Raw genomic sequence first — 15,935 nt, forward strand, 5'->3', positions numbered from 1 at the left:
TTGAGCATAAGCTTTCGTGAGCTACAGCTCACTTCATCTGATGTGTAGCTCATGAAAGCTTATGCTCAAATAAATTTGTTAGTCTTTGAGGTGCCACAAGTACTCCTTTTCTTTTTGCTAATACATTCTCTAGCTCTCCTTGGAACCAGTGTCAAAAAATCTGATTTGAAAAACTGGGTATGTGTACCCAACCCTTTACTAGGACGTGAAGACAAAGAATGCCTGCTCTATAAGGCTGATTCCCTGTGAATGTAACAAGCATATACAATTCTCCCAAAGCAGGCATGCAGTCTTGGGTTAGTTCAACCATCTGCTTAGGTCTTCTCATTTGTCCCAGCCGGAAGGCATTAATAGGAACACAGTCCATAGGAAATCATATATACTATATGTATTGATGAGACCACTTCCTCACATTATCAAAGTGGGAAGATGGTGAGTAACAAAGTGCTTAGAATATTTAAAAGCATACATGAATGTTAATTAAAGAGCAGCATAGTGTAATCTGCATACACCAGACTCAGTCTAAATGGCTATTTTGTGGCCATATTTAGGTATTAGTATTACAAACAAGAGTTGATTGGAGAAATTGACAGCCCCATATTCCATCAGAATATGCAGTTCCAAGGTAATATTTATGTGTTTGGTTGGTAACTGTAAAAGTGTTTTCTCTGAAACTATAAACAGAGTCAGAAGAGAAGCACTACCAAGTGTGAAATACTAGTTTACCACAGGAGGTGTCACAGGCGTCGAGCACCCAAGGAAAAAAATTAGCAGGTGCTTAGCACCCACCAGCAGCAGGGTTCCCTTCTCTCCTCTCCCGCCACCAGCGGCCCCTGCCAATCAACTCCTTCCCCTCCCTCCCAGTGCCTCCTGCATGCTGCAGAACAGCTGTTCTGCGGCATGCAGGAGGCTCTGGGTGGGGCCTTGGGAGAAGGGGTGGAGTGTGGGTGGGACAAGTGTGGGAAGAGGCAGGGTGGGGATGTGGACTTGGGGGGCCTGAGGCTGAGCAGGGGTTGAACACCGCCAAGGAAAATTAGAAGCCGGCACCTGTGGGAGGCGTCATCTCCTCTTCAACAAAAGAAGGCCCATAGACACCAGATGAGTCATTGTGGCACATCAGTGGATAAAACACTTTGTTGATTGTTCCCCCAACACTCATGAAGAGGAGATGTGCACAAGCACTTCTCCCGCCAGCTTGAACTCTGGGGGAAGGGAAAAAAAATCTTTGTCAAAATGAAATTACTATCTCTCTGCTGCTTGAACTCTGAGGGGCAAAGATTTCTAGGCAAACTAGGATCCCCCAGCTGTTTGGCCTGGGTTAGCCTTAGAGGACTTATAGAGTTTGCATCTTACAGCAGCCTCTATTACTGTTTGGAACCTAAAACTGTAACTCACTGATGTGTGTGTTTAACAGCTTTAACCTTGTAAATAACTTTTTCTTCTTTTCTTAGTTAATAAACCTTTAGACAGTTTAATATAGGACTGACTACAAGCATTGTCTTTGATGCAGATTTAAGGTGCAACTGACCTGGGGTAAGTGACTGATCCTTTGGGACTGGGAGAAACCCGAATATTGTGATTTTTGGCATAAGGGACTATCTATCACAAAGGCAAGCTTGCCTCAGTGGCAAGATAGAACAGAGTTACACCAAGGGACTGTCTGTAATTCCATGTGAAAGGCAGTTATAGTGCTTGATAAGTTCCCACTTGATGGCTGGTAAAATCAGAAGCAGTTTGGGGTTTGTGCCCTGGTTTGTAAGTCTGCCCTGAGGTTAGTACTCATGTTCATGAGCTACTCTAGACAACTTGACACCTATTCTGACATTTTCTGAATGAAACACCTCTGAAAATTAAAGGGCTGAAATCTAGCAGAAAAAGGCATAACAAGAACCATTGACTGGAAGCTGAAGCCAGAGAAATTCAAATTGGAAATAAGGTACACATTTTTAACAGTTTTCAGAGTAGCAGCCGTGTTAGTCTGTATTCGCAAAAAGAAAAGGAGTACTTGTGGCACCTTAGAGACTAACAAATTTATTAGAGCATAAGCTTTCGTGAGCTACAGCTCACTTCATCGGATGCATTTGGTGGAAAAAACAGAGGAGAGATTTATATACACACACACAGAGAACATGAAACAATGGGTTTATCATACACACACAAAAACAGACTCCAACGAGAGACTGCTGAATTGGAATTAATTTGCAAACTGGATACAATTAACTTAGGCTTGAATAGAGACTGGGAATGGATGAGTCATTACACAAAGTAAAACTATTTCCCCATGGTATTTCTCCCTCCCACCCCACCCCCCACTGTTCTTCTGATATACTTGTTAACTGCTGGAATTAGCCTACCTGCTTGTCACCATGAAAGGTTTTCCTCCTCCCCCCTCCCCCCCCCCCCCGCTGTTGGTGATGGCTTATCTTAAGTGATCACTCTCCTTACAGTGTGTATGATAAACCCATTGTTTCATGTTCTCTGTTTGTGTGTATATAAATCTCTCCTCTGTTTTTTCCACCAAATGCATCCGATGAAGTGAGCTGTAGCTCACGAAAGCTTATGCTCTAATAAATTTGTTAGTCTCTAAGGTGCCACAAGTACTCCTTTTATTTTTAACAGTGTGGGTGATTAACTATTGGAACAAACTACTAAGCAAAGTGTGGATTCTCAATCTCTTGATTTCTACACATCAAGATTGAATGCCTTACTGGTTACTGGACTCAATTTGGGATAACTGGGTGCGATTTAAGGGCTTGTGATATATAGGAGATCAGACTATATGGTCTAACAGTCTCTTCTGGCCTTAAACGCTGATTCTTTTGTTTTGAATTTTCTTAAATTTTGTATTGAAAAATCCAAATTTCTCCCACCGCCCAGAATTTTCCTTTGAGAACTTCAGTGTTTTTGGTTTTTGCTTAGATTCAGAATGAAGCCAAATTAGAAATCCTTCATGAAGCAGAATTTCCATGCTCTGCTACCAGCCTTCAACATTCCAAAATCAAGAGCTGAGCCCCCAAAAGCCATGGGACTGGCTTACAAGTCCTGAGACTTTAAATTATAATTAATATTGGGTTCTTTTTATTTGCTTTCTGGTTTTTTGGACCTTTAAGGCTCACATTTTCAAGCTTTTTTTCTGTAACCTTGAGGACTAGAAACTTTGGTTCTTTAAAGGAAAGCTGAAATTCTTACACAACATGACTGGGAACTAGGACTTTAAGAAAAATACCAAATCTTAATTATCACAATAAAATCATGAGTTGGCAAAACTGAGGTATCAAGCATATGTGAACAGTCTGCACAATATTGTACATGTTTACAAGCCTTCCCCTTCCCAAGCAGTTTTCCTTATCCCATAGGTTCCTTTTCATTTGGATAGCTCAATATCAGGATACCAGACAGCCTTCTTTCAAAGATTTCTCCAAAGCACTAACAGACCCAGCCAGATCTGTAATCATCTACCAGACCTCACCAGAAAAGATTCTTATCAGTCATACCTACCTACTCAAGACTTGTCTAGAACTAACTTCACTCTCACCCTTTTTCATTGACAGACGTGTACAGACTAATCAGCCAGTAAATCTCCTTGTGTAGCTGTGTAATCCCTCTAGATGTCTTTGCTTTTGCTTTTAACCATGCCTTTTGCTTTCTCCTTGCCCCAACATCAGCACTTACTTGCCCCTATTCTTAGGGATACATTTTAAAAATGCAGACAGGTGCCTAGTGGGAATTGATTAATGGGACTTAGATGCCTAGTTATTCTTGGAAATCCCACTTGGTGCCTAGTTGTATCATGAGGAGTCTAAATATCTTTAAAAACCTAGGGCTTTAATCTTACTCTTTGTTACACTTATCAAGGAAAAGGAAAAGGACCTAGGGGTGACAGTGGACGAGAAGCTGGATATGAGTCAGCAGTGTGCCCTTGTTGCCAAGAAGGCCAATGGCATTTTGGGATGTATAAGTAGGGGCATAGCGAGCAGATCGAGGGACGTGATCGTTCCCCTCTATTCGACACTGGTGAGGCCTCATCTGGAGTACTGTGTCCAGTTTTGGGCCCCACACTACAGGAAGGATGTGGATAAATTGGAAAGAGTACAACGAAGGGCAACGAAAATGATTAGAGGTCTAGAGCACATGACTTATGAGGAGAGGCTGAGGGAGCTGGGATTGTTTAGTCTGCAGAAGAGAAGAATGAGAGGGGATTTGATAGCTGCTTTCAACTACCTGAAAGGGGGTTTCAAAGAGGATGGCTCTAGACTGTTCTCAATGGTAGCAGATGACAGAACGAGGAGTAATGGTCTCAAGTTGCAATGGGGGAGGTTTAGATTGGATATTAGGAAAAACTTTTTCACTAAGAGGGTGGTGAAACACTGGAATGCGTTACCTAGGGAGGTGGTAGAATCTCCTTCCTTAGAGGTTTTTAAGGTCAGGCTTGACAAAGCCCTGGCTGGGATGATTTAACTGGGACTTGGTCCTGCTTTGAGCAGGGGGTTGGACTAGATGACCTTCTGGGGTCCCTTCCAACCCTGATATTCTATGATTCTATGATTCTATGATTCTAAGGCCAGACAGGCACCTACCAGTGTAACTATGGTCATTAGTTACAGGAGAACAAAATGAGAAGCAAATTGATTGCATTATGAAGGGAAGGGCAGGTGTATAAACAAACTAGTCAGCCATACACAGAAACATGGACAAAACTTAAATGATAGTTATAGACAATGGTCTGGGGATTCTGAAATTGTCTATCTAAAGTGATTGCAAAGTATAACCACATACATTATATTTGATTCCATTGCAGTTAATGTAATATATATTTTCTATACAGACCTTCAGGAGGTACTATACCCAAAAGACAAGTTTTTCTCCTATTCAAAAGCTAATATGGAGATCCTGTTTTATCCAGCTCATGTGGTATAAAGATCATGAATTACTTTTAAGCAGCTTGCGCAACATCCAGTCCCAAATTCTAACAGAAACATTAGTTGCAGCTGGAGAAGAGAGAAAAAATTTAGCTCCAGCACTAATTAAACAATGTGCATATGAAATGTATTTACATGATATGTAGTGTACCACATAGAATGTGTTGCTTTTTAAATTATAAATATGCACACAATAATATGGCCAATATTAATACCCAAAAGACACAAAGTTAAGAGAGGGAATGTATGGGAGGCAAGGATGATGATGAAACTCATAGAATTTATTAAAGGTTGCTTGAAGATTTTGGACCTCATTTTCCATCATCTCAGCTTAGCCTCCAAGTGCACATGCACAACTTTATACATTCATGTAGCAGTGTCTCGTGATTCTCCTGTGAGCCCATCTCTCAACAGGTGTTGCAATGCTGCAGGTTAATTACAGACGGCTCATTGTGGCAGGTGTGGCTCATTAGACTCCATCCTGAACATACAGGATATGGGTGCAGCTCTCTGTACATAGACTGTTGGTTGTTCTCCTACATAACAGAAAATATAGAGGAGGCTCATGATTTTTTGCAAGTTTATTGGTCGGGGATTGAAGAACTTGCATCACCACCTCCTCCCCAAAAAGCCTGAATTAAATCCTCTGAATAAAAACACTTCATTGAGTCGTCTAGGGCTATGTCTATGCTGCAGTTGGGAGCAAGCCTTCCAGCTTCTTGGGTAGACTGACCGATGCGAACGGAGCTCAAGCTACCATGCTAAAAAGAGCGGAGTGATTGTTGCAGCTCTGTCAGAGACTCGGACGAGCCACTCACACACAGACCCAGGGGTGGGCTTGACAGCTTGAATTGCCACCCAAGCCCCACTAGTGCCAGCCTGTCTACCAGGGCTGGGAGGCTTGTTCTCAGCTGCAGTGTGAACATACACTAGAAGGCCCAGAAGCCTGTGAGATTTGTATTATGCTTATTAACAAATGAAATATAAGGATCAGTTAGCTCTGCTCCCACCCCCTTCTCATTTTTATACTTTCTTGCCCTTTTTCCAGTGAGGGGAAAAAATCAAAACAGTGAGGTTTATTCCAAGTGAAATTTTTCAGAAAATGTTAACATTCCAACAGTTTTTTTTTTTTTTTTTTTTTTTGGGGCAAACAGCACTCTTTTGGCTAGCTCTAACTAGTGCATCCTGCTAGTTTGGGTGAAAACCCACAGTTGTTGCTGCTTTTCTGGTACGGCTCATCCTTTCATCTCCGCCATTATTATTTTTTGTTGTTGTTCCTTATAGGGGCCCATAACGTGCTAGACATGCCCTACAGTCACAAAAGAAATCACAGTCCAATCCTCAAAGAGCTTAAACTCTTTAAATAATATAATATCTAGCACTTATATGCACTTTTCATCACTAGTTCTCAAAGTACTTTTCAGAAGGAGATATTATCCCCATTATATATACGGGGAAACTGAGGCACCCAGAGAACATGACTTTTCTAAGGTCACCTAGTAAGCCAGAAACAGAGCTAGGAATAGAATCCAGGTCTCTTAAGTCCCAGTCCGGTGCTCTGTCCACTAGGCCAGACTGCTCCCAGATCATGCCTGTGTGTGTGCGCGCATTCCATCTCTCTCGGGAGGGAAAGACTAAGTCATACAAGTAAAGTAGTCAGGTAATAATCCATCACTCAGTGTCATGCCCCATCTTTCAGCAACCTTTCTGCACTCTGGTGAGCGCCACTCGCACTCTATATTTCAGCATGACAAAAGCAGCAAGGAGCATTAACTCAGCTGTTCTTGGCTCTGAAAAACCAGTAGGAGACAATAGCATCTATGCTATCTGCTGTGCAAACACAAAGGCAAACACAAAACACAAAGGCAGTTCATGCCCATTACGTTTGAATGCAAACTTTTCTGTTGTGAATATACGTGTTTTGTTAAACAGTATACGAACTATTTGAATCTCAAAATTACCATCCTGTACTCCACATGTTGACCCTTCATCTCTCTTCATTTTGTCTTCCTGAGGAACAATACTGACTTCACAAGTTGCAGATTTGACAGGAACGGGGACTGGAACTGGTGTGGTCAGAGACTCTCCTATGCTTTGTCTTCACTGACCTAGGGTTTTTTACAGCAAAACATGCAATAGTTACATCACTGTAAAATGTTATGTGGAGACAAGGCACTTGTAGTGTTTACATTGAGGTAGGAAGATTCAGTCAACACTATAGTCCTTGTTCATGATTGACCTCACCTAATTTACCCTACAGTAAACACTACAAGTGCCTCGTCTCCACTATATTTTTACAGGCTATCCAATGTGCATTAGTTATGCGTGGTAAAAACACTTCTTTTTTGTCAGTGAAGACAAAGCTCCAGCGGCACTGCTCCCTCCATACCCAGGCTTGGAAAACACCTATCAGATGGTCCTGGGGGAAGAATACAGGGGAGAGAAGAAAACTACAACTTACCCTAAAAACAGGGCTGCAGTTCCATTTGCATCAATACCTGTTTGATCTGAGCAATCACTTCAGGATTGAACCTGCAACACATAATTAAAAAAATTAATAACATTTGTCAGTTACATAAAACAACAACAAAGAAGTAACTTACTTCATCCAGCACTACTACCCTGTAATGATGGTGCTCACCATAATAAATGCCAGGATTCTGAAACCAGAGACAGGCACAGAGGTACACTATTGCTATAGTCCTCTAGGGCATTTCCAGAAACATAAGGATGCATATATGAATCCTCTCTCAGAACAGACCCAATTATTAGACAAATCATTGGAACTTCATATTGTAAATGAGATGTATCTAGATACATCAAATATCTTAAATAACGTAACAAACAAACCTGACATTCCACTATGGAGACAAAGTGTAAATTTTTGTTGTTGTAATTTAATAAAAAAATGCCATTTTATGTATTAAAGCACACCAAATTATGATTCAAGACCTACTGTGTTCTTCTGGCAATTTTCCAAGTACCTGCACCTGCTCTGTGTCAGAAACTGTGCAATATGGTAGGTGCTTATGGAGTGCCCATGTTAGTCTAATACAGCAATATGTGCAGGGATTGCTGTGTCTACAGCCATGACACAAATATTTCCCCCCAAAATGGTTTGCAATACAAATGGAGAATTCGGTTCACAGAATGTTTACTTTTTTTCAAAAGCTGCTATAAATTTGTAAGGAAAATACATATCCCACAGTTGATAAAATATATGGAACAAAATAACAAATGGTCTCTTTAATTTGTTCTTTACTCTTTTAGATTTTATACTATTAGAGAGAGAGAAAACACTCTTCCATAGTAATAAAGACCTCAGCACTACATCCCTGAGGTGTGAATCAAGCATGTAAACAATAATTTTTATTACTTGCCTATTTAAACAGTGGAGCAGAAGTTAAAAATAATGAATTCATATGTGTAATATCACAGGTAATACTTGATAGATATTTCATAAAATATCACAAAGTCACATGTGAAGTACATGTATGCTAAGCTGCTGTAAACTTCAGTTGGCATGCCTGACATTTCTTGGTGGTCTGAATTCAGTTTTTTATTTCAAAGGCTATGAATGGAGACAGCTTTACAGTTGCTCTTGTGTCTTCTTGCCTGAAAGAACTCTTTAACAATTCTGAAATGGGCAAACTTTCATGTTTTTTTGCTGAACCGTCTCCCTCATCTGACAAGAGACTAATTACTTACATTTACAGCAATATTTCAAATGGGAATAATCCAACTTTTCCTAATGTGAACATATATATGTATAAATATATATATATATATATATATATATATATATTTCACAGTTCTCTGTATTAAGCCAATCAATTTTTGTTCTCTGCTGGATTCAAACCTGTATCTTTTTAATACTTCTTAATGGGATTTTTGTTCAATTAAAAGTATGCATGACATACTTACTAAATTATGTGTCAGTTTGCAGCAATTGTTGTTTCTAGCAATGTAATAATCTGAACAGAAAAGCTCTGAAATAACTGTCCACTTTTCTTTAGCACAGACTAATTACCAGAATTCAGACTTATCTGACAACAGCTGGAGTGATAGATTCTAAAACAAAACAGTTTCAAAATGCTACTTTAGAAAACATAAATCTATCCTGGTTATAACTAGTTGTTAGCATGTAATCATGGAAAATTACGTCAACTTCTGGTTTCAGCACAACAATCTTCTCCCCAAGACCTGCTCAAACTCCTCATCTGTCAGAGAGATGTTGAATTAACTTGAATAAACTGATTTGTATTTGGAAATTAAGTTACTGATACTTGATTTTGGGGGTCCATTACTCATGCTTAACAACACTACTGTTTCCTAAGGGCCCAATACAGCAAAAGCAAAAACAAATCACCACACTGACTTCGCACAATGGAAGCAGAATTTTTCTAAGTTTTCCACTATAGAAGCCACATAACTTTTCTGAAATCAGCCCAACAGGATTTTGACTGATGGTGCCAAAACAAGCTTATGTTCTTGTAAAGGTTGTGCAGTGTGTGTGTGTCTCTGTGCATAGGTGCTAGAACTAGGGGTGCGGCCGCACCCCCAGGCTTGAAGTAGTAATAACAACCCAAACGCATTGTTTCCACCTTCAGCACCCCCACTATAAAAGTTGTTTCAGCACCACTCTGTGTGTGTGTGTGTGTGTGTGTGTGTGTGTGTGTGTGTGTGTGTGTGTATGTTATGCAGGTCATCTCAAATGAGCATCCATAAAAGCCTCTATACCACAATACAGTATCATGTGTGTCCAGTATGTGCTACATATCTCAGAGAATAACTTTTTTAGGAATGTTATAGAAAATTTTAAGTTTCAGAGTAGCAGCCGTGTTAGTCTGTATTCGCAAAAAGAAAAGGAGTACTTGTGGCACCTGAGAGACTAACAAATTTATTAGAGCATAATCTTTCGTGAGCTACAGCTCACTTCATCGGATGCATTTGGTGGAAAAAACAGAGGAGAGATTTATATACACACACACACAGAGAACATGAAACAATGGGTTTATCATACACACTGTAAGGAGAGTGATCACTCAAGATAAGCCATCACCAGCAGCAGGGGTGCTGCTGGTGATGGCTTATCTTAAGTGATCACTCTCCTTACAGTGTGTATGATAAACCCATTGTTTCATGTTCTCTGTGTGTGTGTGTGTATATAAATCTCTCCTCTGTTTTTTCCACCAAATGCATCCGATGAAGTGAGCTGTAGCTCACGAAAGATTATGCTCTAATAAATTTGTTAGTCTCTCAGGTGCCACAAGTACTCCTTTTCTTTTTGAGAAAGTTTTAACAATTTTATTGGGACTAGTTTTTTGTATTCCTCCACTGGTAGAGTGACATGCCTTGTATACTGATTTTTAGTAGTGCTGAGCAACCAGAATGCCAAGTGAGGTCAACAGCAGCTGTGGGGCATCAACTTCTCTAAATTAACAGGCCCCTAGGTAGCATGAGTCCAACTGTACAGAAATTAGGGGAGAGAAAAAATAACATGAATTCATTTAAAACATAAATGTGACCCAAAATAGCTTTCTGGATATAAAAATGTCATAGCTTTGAAGTCCAATATCTTGAGACATTCCAGACCTAGAAGTGCTAAGTCTCCCATTTATAAGCTGTGAATTTCCACAATTCCAATGGTACAAAGCTTCAGTATCTAATCCTGGTTTTACATCTGGGGCATGCCACTGGTGAAGGATGGAATATTGCCTATCTTGCATTTCAGACCAGTGACATTTCAGAGGGGCAATTCTATATTTCAGGATGGAGGAGCAAACATGCTTCTATCAGGTTTTGATTTAAACAGCAACTGTTAGAAGCTTTTCAGAAGGCTGGAATGCTAGAAGTAGTGTCAAAAGAGATGCACTGGTAGAGAAAGATGAGGAGGTGGTCAACGGTGCATGATAAAATCATTTTAAAACATGGTTCTACAATTTATCACATGAGCATCTCTTCCCCTTTACACAAAGTATAACTCCATGAGAGGTGGGAGAGGAGGTGTAATTAAAGTCTGTCTTTGGTGGTGGCTTAAAGCAGATGGGTCAACTGGAGGAAGGGGGGCACTGCTTGTGTAGGCTCTGCTCATTTCCTTCTCGAGCTAGAGAGAGCAAGTTATCAGTGCATTCTGTTACTCAGCACGGGGTCTGCTGGCTTGGATTGTGTCAGACTCCTGCAGCCCATTCCAGAGACTGATCAACCAAGAAAATGCCCTATTTCCTGATGGCCCAAACTGAGCCTGGTTTTTGCTATCAACTCTGTAGGCAATTTCTTAAGCAATCTGCCTACTTAGTCTTAAAAGTCCTGACCAAACATGCTGAAATAAGAACATATTGTTTCTAAACAGGTCTTGCATTTATCCATAGTAACACTTAAAGACTGCCCTGGACTGGTCAGTTTCAATGCATTTGCATGTGGCACTTGGCAATACAGAGAAAGGAAAATACACAGACTGAGACTACTGGGGATAAGAACAGGTGAGCCAATCCTGAGCTTTGTAAGAGGCTTGTCCAGCCTCCACTGCTCCACCTTCTGCATCATTCGAGGAAGTAGAAGGGGACAATTGACTTAGTAAGGCAACAGCAGCCATGGACAGAGGGGGATGGGTAACAGAGCTAGGCATCTACTGCATGCTCAAAAGTCAGTAGCAAACAACAGCAAGCAACTCTGCCTGATAAGATATGGGGGAGGGTTTATTCAGAAACTAGAAAGAACCAGGAGGACCTGGAGAGAGTGGCAGTGGTAGGAAGAAGAGGCGAGAGATGCGATCCCTCAGCTTAGAACCCTAAAAGGGCGAGTCCATGTGCCTTTCTGGTCTGAGAGGTTAAGAAGGCTCACAGAGACTTGCAGTCTCGCCAGACGAGTACATTCCAGCTCTCAGTATTGAAACAGAATCAAACAAACATCATGTTGATAAAATGCACTATGCTAGGTTAAATGAGCAATTCTTGGGAGTGTATTCTATTAATGTTTTTACATTCCCTTCTTTCTCCTGTTCTCATGTTAACAAGCCTTGATATTGAGAAACTGTAGCACATGCATATGGTTGGTCATGATTAAAGTCTAGAAAAATATATCTTGATCACGAAGCCCTGTGGCCTAATTAACTTGCCCATCTGAAAAGAAGAATAATGGTTCTGCTGATATGAGGGCTAACTTGTTATAAACATAAAATGGCACCACTTACATTTCTGGTGGCCTGAGTTCACCATGTTTTATTTCAAAGAATATGAATGGAGACAGTTTTACAGTTGCTTTTGTGTCTTCTTACTTGAAAGAACTTTAATAGTTCTGAAAATGGTAGACTTTAATAGTAGAAACAATATTTCTATGACAAAGTGATCTGAACAGTTACTGGTACATAAATGCCATTACTAAAGTTGTTCAACAGCACCTTTTAAGCCATAAGCATAAATGTACTGTAGCACAGTGCTTGGAATTCAGCTATTTAGAGATAATTGGTAAAAATAGAAACATCAGTCATCTAAATTCAAATAATATCATACTTGAAAGAAAAAGCAACAATGTTTACCCTGTTGCTTAGGCGTGGGTTTGTTTATTTGCAGTCAAATCATAATTTATACTGGCTTCTCACATATTGATATGTTGAGGAAATAAACAGCAAATATAATTTCCAATCCATCTGTTAGAAAGACAATAGTCAAAGGTTTTTCTGACAGGTTTAAAACCTTACATTTTGCAGAAGTGCATTTTCCTGTTCAAAGCTATCAAATGGAGCACCAGAGTTTCTGTTATGTTCAGCTTTCTCTCAGCGCAGGGAGGGGAAGGGAATTACTCTGTTATGTCTCCCCCATTCTCTGCCACACCACTGGCTCTGGCAGAGGTTAGAGCAGCCTGGGGGTTGTTGTAATTTGTGCCTGCTGGGCCAGCGCCTGTGTCTAAAGGACAGTCTACCATCTGAGCAGTCAGACCACCAGACACTCCGGCCACTCCTCCTATCTATCTCTGACAAACATCCTGTATTGGGACTTTGGAGAGAGTGAAGTAGGTGCCAGCTACACTGGCACTATGTTTCCTGGGGACGCCCACATGCTCCAACCCTAACAAGGAGCCTAGAGACAGATTGTTCCCTTTCCACTACATAAGTATTCCAAAGAGAATATGTCCCATAAGGCCTATCCGGTTATATTAATGCTAGGATTGGCAACTTTCTACTTGCACAAATTCTACCCTTGCCCCCCCACTAGCCTGACTCTGAGGCCCCGCCCATTCTCCAAGACCCTGCCCCCCACTCACTTCATCTCCCCTCCCTCTGTCGCTCACTCTCCCCACCCTCAATCACTCGCTCATTTTCACCAGGCTGGCTCAGGGGGTTGAGATGCAGAAGGAGATGAGGGCTCCAGCTTGGGGGTGCAGGCTCCGGGGATTGGGCCAGAAATGAGGAGTTCAGGGTGTGGGAGGGGGCTCCAGGCTGGGGCAGGGGGTTTAAATAGCAGGAAGGAGTGAGGGCTCCATCTGGAGGTGTGGGCTCTGGGGTGGGGCTGGGGATGAGGTGTTTGTAGTGCAGGAGGTTGCTCTGGGCTAGGACCAAGGGTTCGGAGAGTGGAAGGAGAATCAGAACTGGGGCATGAGATTGGGGCGGGGAAGGGTGTGAGGGGTGCAGGCTCCCCATGGTGCTTACCTCAGGCAGCTCCCAGAAGCAGCAGCATGTCCCCTCTCCAGCTTCTAGCAGAGGCTCGACTAGGCAGATCTGCACATTGCCCCATCCACCCGCACCACCACTGCAGCTCCCATTGGCCATGCTTCCCGGCCAATGAGAGCTGTGGACTTGGCGCTTGGGGCAGGGGCAGGGGCAGCATGTGGAGCCCCCCTGGCTGCCCCTCAGCCTAGGGTCCACAGGGAAATGCCGCTGCTTCCAGGAGCTGTGCAGCTCCACGGCAGGCAGGGAGCCTGCCTTGCCCCACTGTGCTGCTGACCGGATTTTTCACGGCCTGGTCAGCAGAGCTGACTGGGGCCGCCAGGGTCCCTTTTCGAAAGAGTGTTCCTGTTGAAAACCGGACACCTAGCAACCCTAATTAATGTCCTTTATTATTTGTATGATCTAACAGTATGCAAGGTATTTTACAAATATACAGAGAAACAAGGATTCTGCCCTGAAGATTTTATCTACATAGATATAAAAGGAACAATATTTATGTAAGTTTCATTTCTGAAAGTTGAATAAACAATAGCTGCTGGATGCTATCTAACACATCTGCTACTAGGCTATAGTATTACCTTGACTTCACAAAACAACAAGCAATAATTTTTGCAAAAGGCAAGAGGCCTCACTAACTCCTGTGTTACTCCAATTTTACACTAATGGGCTCTCCATATTTAAACCAGCATAAAAATGAAGTAACACAAAGCGAATCAGGTTCACTGTGTCTAAACTAGTCACATTTGCCTGGCATTCAGTCATCTCCATATATTATTCATCTCACAGCAATAATGCAGTTGTTTGCTTTTTTTAAAAAAAGCAACTGACGTAAGTATAGATGGAAAAGAGCTTGTTAACCTATAATTTCTTACCAGTAGATGTTATGTTCACATAACTACCCAGAATTTAATCAATTCTGTTAATGTCACAAGCCGGCATATTAATCAAGCTTGAAGTTGAAGGAAGAATAGCCACACTAAGGATAATGAAAGCTTGAAACTCTTACCTTAGTAAGGGCTTAGCTACTATGGCAGTAGGCCCAATAGAAAACACAGAGATTGACAGACATAAAAACATAGGGCAATAAGCCAAAGAAACGTAGTGACTAAAGCTAAAACTCTATATTCTCACAGGTAATTGTTCTCCATTTGGATTTTACAAAATAAAGCTTTATTTTATATAACATCTTTCATGAAAACTCCAATTATATTATTTAACTTGGTAAAGCATTTTCGGAATACAGAGTCCAAGTGAATAAAAGAGACAGAAATTTAAAGGTGCAGTAACGGAGGAGAGAGATGTTTAGGTATAATTTGAACAGCCTGAGTCAATGAGGCAGAGAGATATAGAGAGGCTATTTCATATAGCAGGCACAGCAAAGGAGAAGGCTTTTGCACTGAGAGTAGAGAGACTGTGCGAAGTGAAGGAAAGGAGTACATTTCTCCCTAATAGAGTTTTCCTTCCTGCTCTACGTCTGTCCCATTGGCCTTATTACAAAGTGTTACTCCACACTCCTGCATATGATTTACCCTTTATGTGTCTGATCCAAAGCCCAGCAAAACCAAAGGGAGTCTTTCCATTGACTGCAATAGAATTTAGATCAGGCTCTCCAAGCAGAAAAGGAGACACTGGTTTTCTAAATTTCACATCGGGCTCAGAGAAAGAAAATAAGACAAAAGCAAGAGTGAGCTCTCTTATCCCTCCCCTCTCTCTAAAATGAGTCAGGTCCTAAAAGCTTCCTGAAAAATGCTAATGTCTGGTAGCTTTGAGTAAAGTCACTGCAGATTTTTATTATTCTTTTTATCACAATACCTTTACTCCATTCAAATCAAACTCACATGGACCGTCATTACCATAACAATACTATATTGCATATATGTCAATTCAGATTCCACATCGTCATCCTATCCAGTTGCCCTTAACTGCTACAGCTGTATGAATAACAGATGTTTTCAGTTTGCTGACAATTAAAAAAAAAAATCAGAAATAAAGTTTATTTGAGGTCAAATGAAATGTTTCATTTTGATTTTAAGCAATTTTTAAACTTTTTAAAAAATAAAACTGAAGGAATTTCAAAGCAATAAGTCATTTCAAAATGAAAAATCCAAATGTTTTGTTTCAAAAATAAAATGTTTTGATTTTTTTCAGAATTTTTTTAGTGTTTTTGATTTTTCAACTGAAAGAATTCAGTGAATTCAACATGAATTCACACTATGTGTCTGTTGGCCCAAAACTGCATTTTTCACCACAAAAAAGTTTTGGTCAAAAAACTTCACCCAGCTCTACTTACCTCATCATTTTGAAGTTCAGCCCTGAATCAGTTCTCTCACTCAGTATGACCACCATTCATT

The 15,935-nt window shown here is 40.9% G+C and overlaps 1 long non-coding RNA gene across 1 annotated transcript in view; it reads right to left on the bottom strand.

Moving 5' to 3' along the window:
- Nucleotides 1-5,008: 5,008 nt before the first annotated feature.
- The window catches only part of LOC119863215, a 167,107-nt gene continuing 156,180 nt past the window's right edge, over nt 5,009-15,935 (bottom strand). The window contains exons 3-4 of the long non-coding RNA XR_005295526.2: nt 7,381-7,451; nt 5,009-5,455 (exon numbers count right to left, since the gene is read on the bottom strand). This is a non-coding gene — a long non-coding RNA (uncharacterized LOC119863215). The remainder of the gene's footprint in view (nt 5,456-7,380; nt 7,452-15,935) is intronic.

The sequence above is a fragment of the Dermochelys coriacea genome, chromosome 11 (assembly GCF_009764565.3).
Source record: "Dermochelys coriacea isolate rDerCor1 chromosome 11, rDerCor1.pri.v4, whole genome shotgun sequence".
NCBI classification, from domain to species: Eukaryota; Metazoa; Chordata; order Testudines; family Dermochelyidae; genus Dermochelys; species Dermochelys coriacea.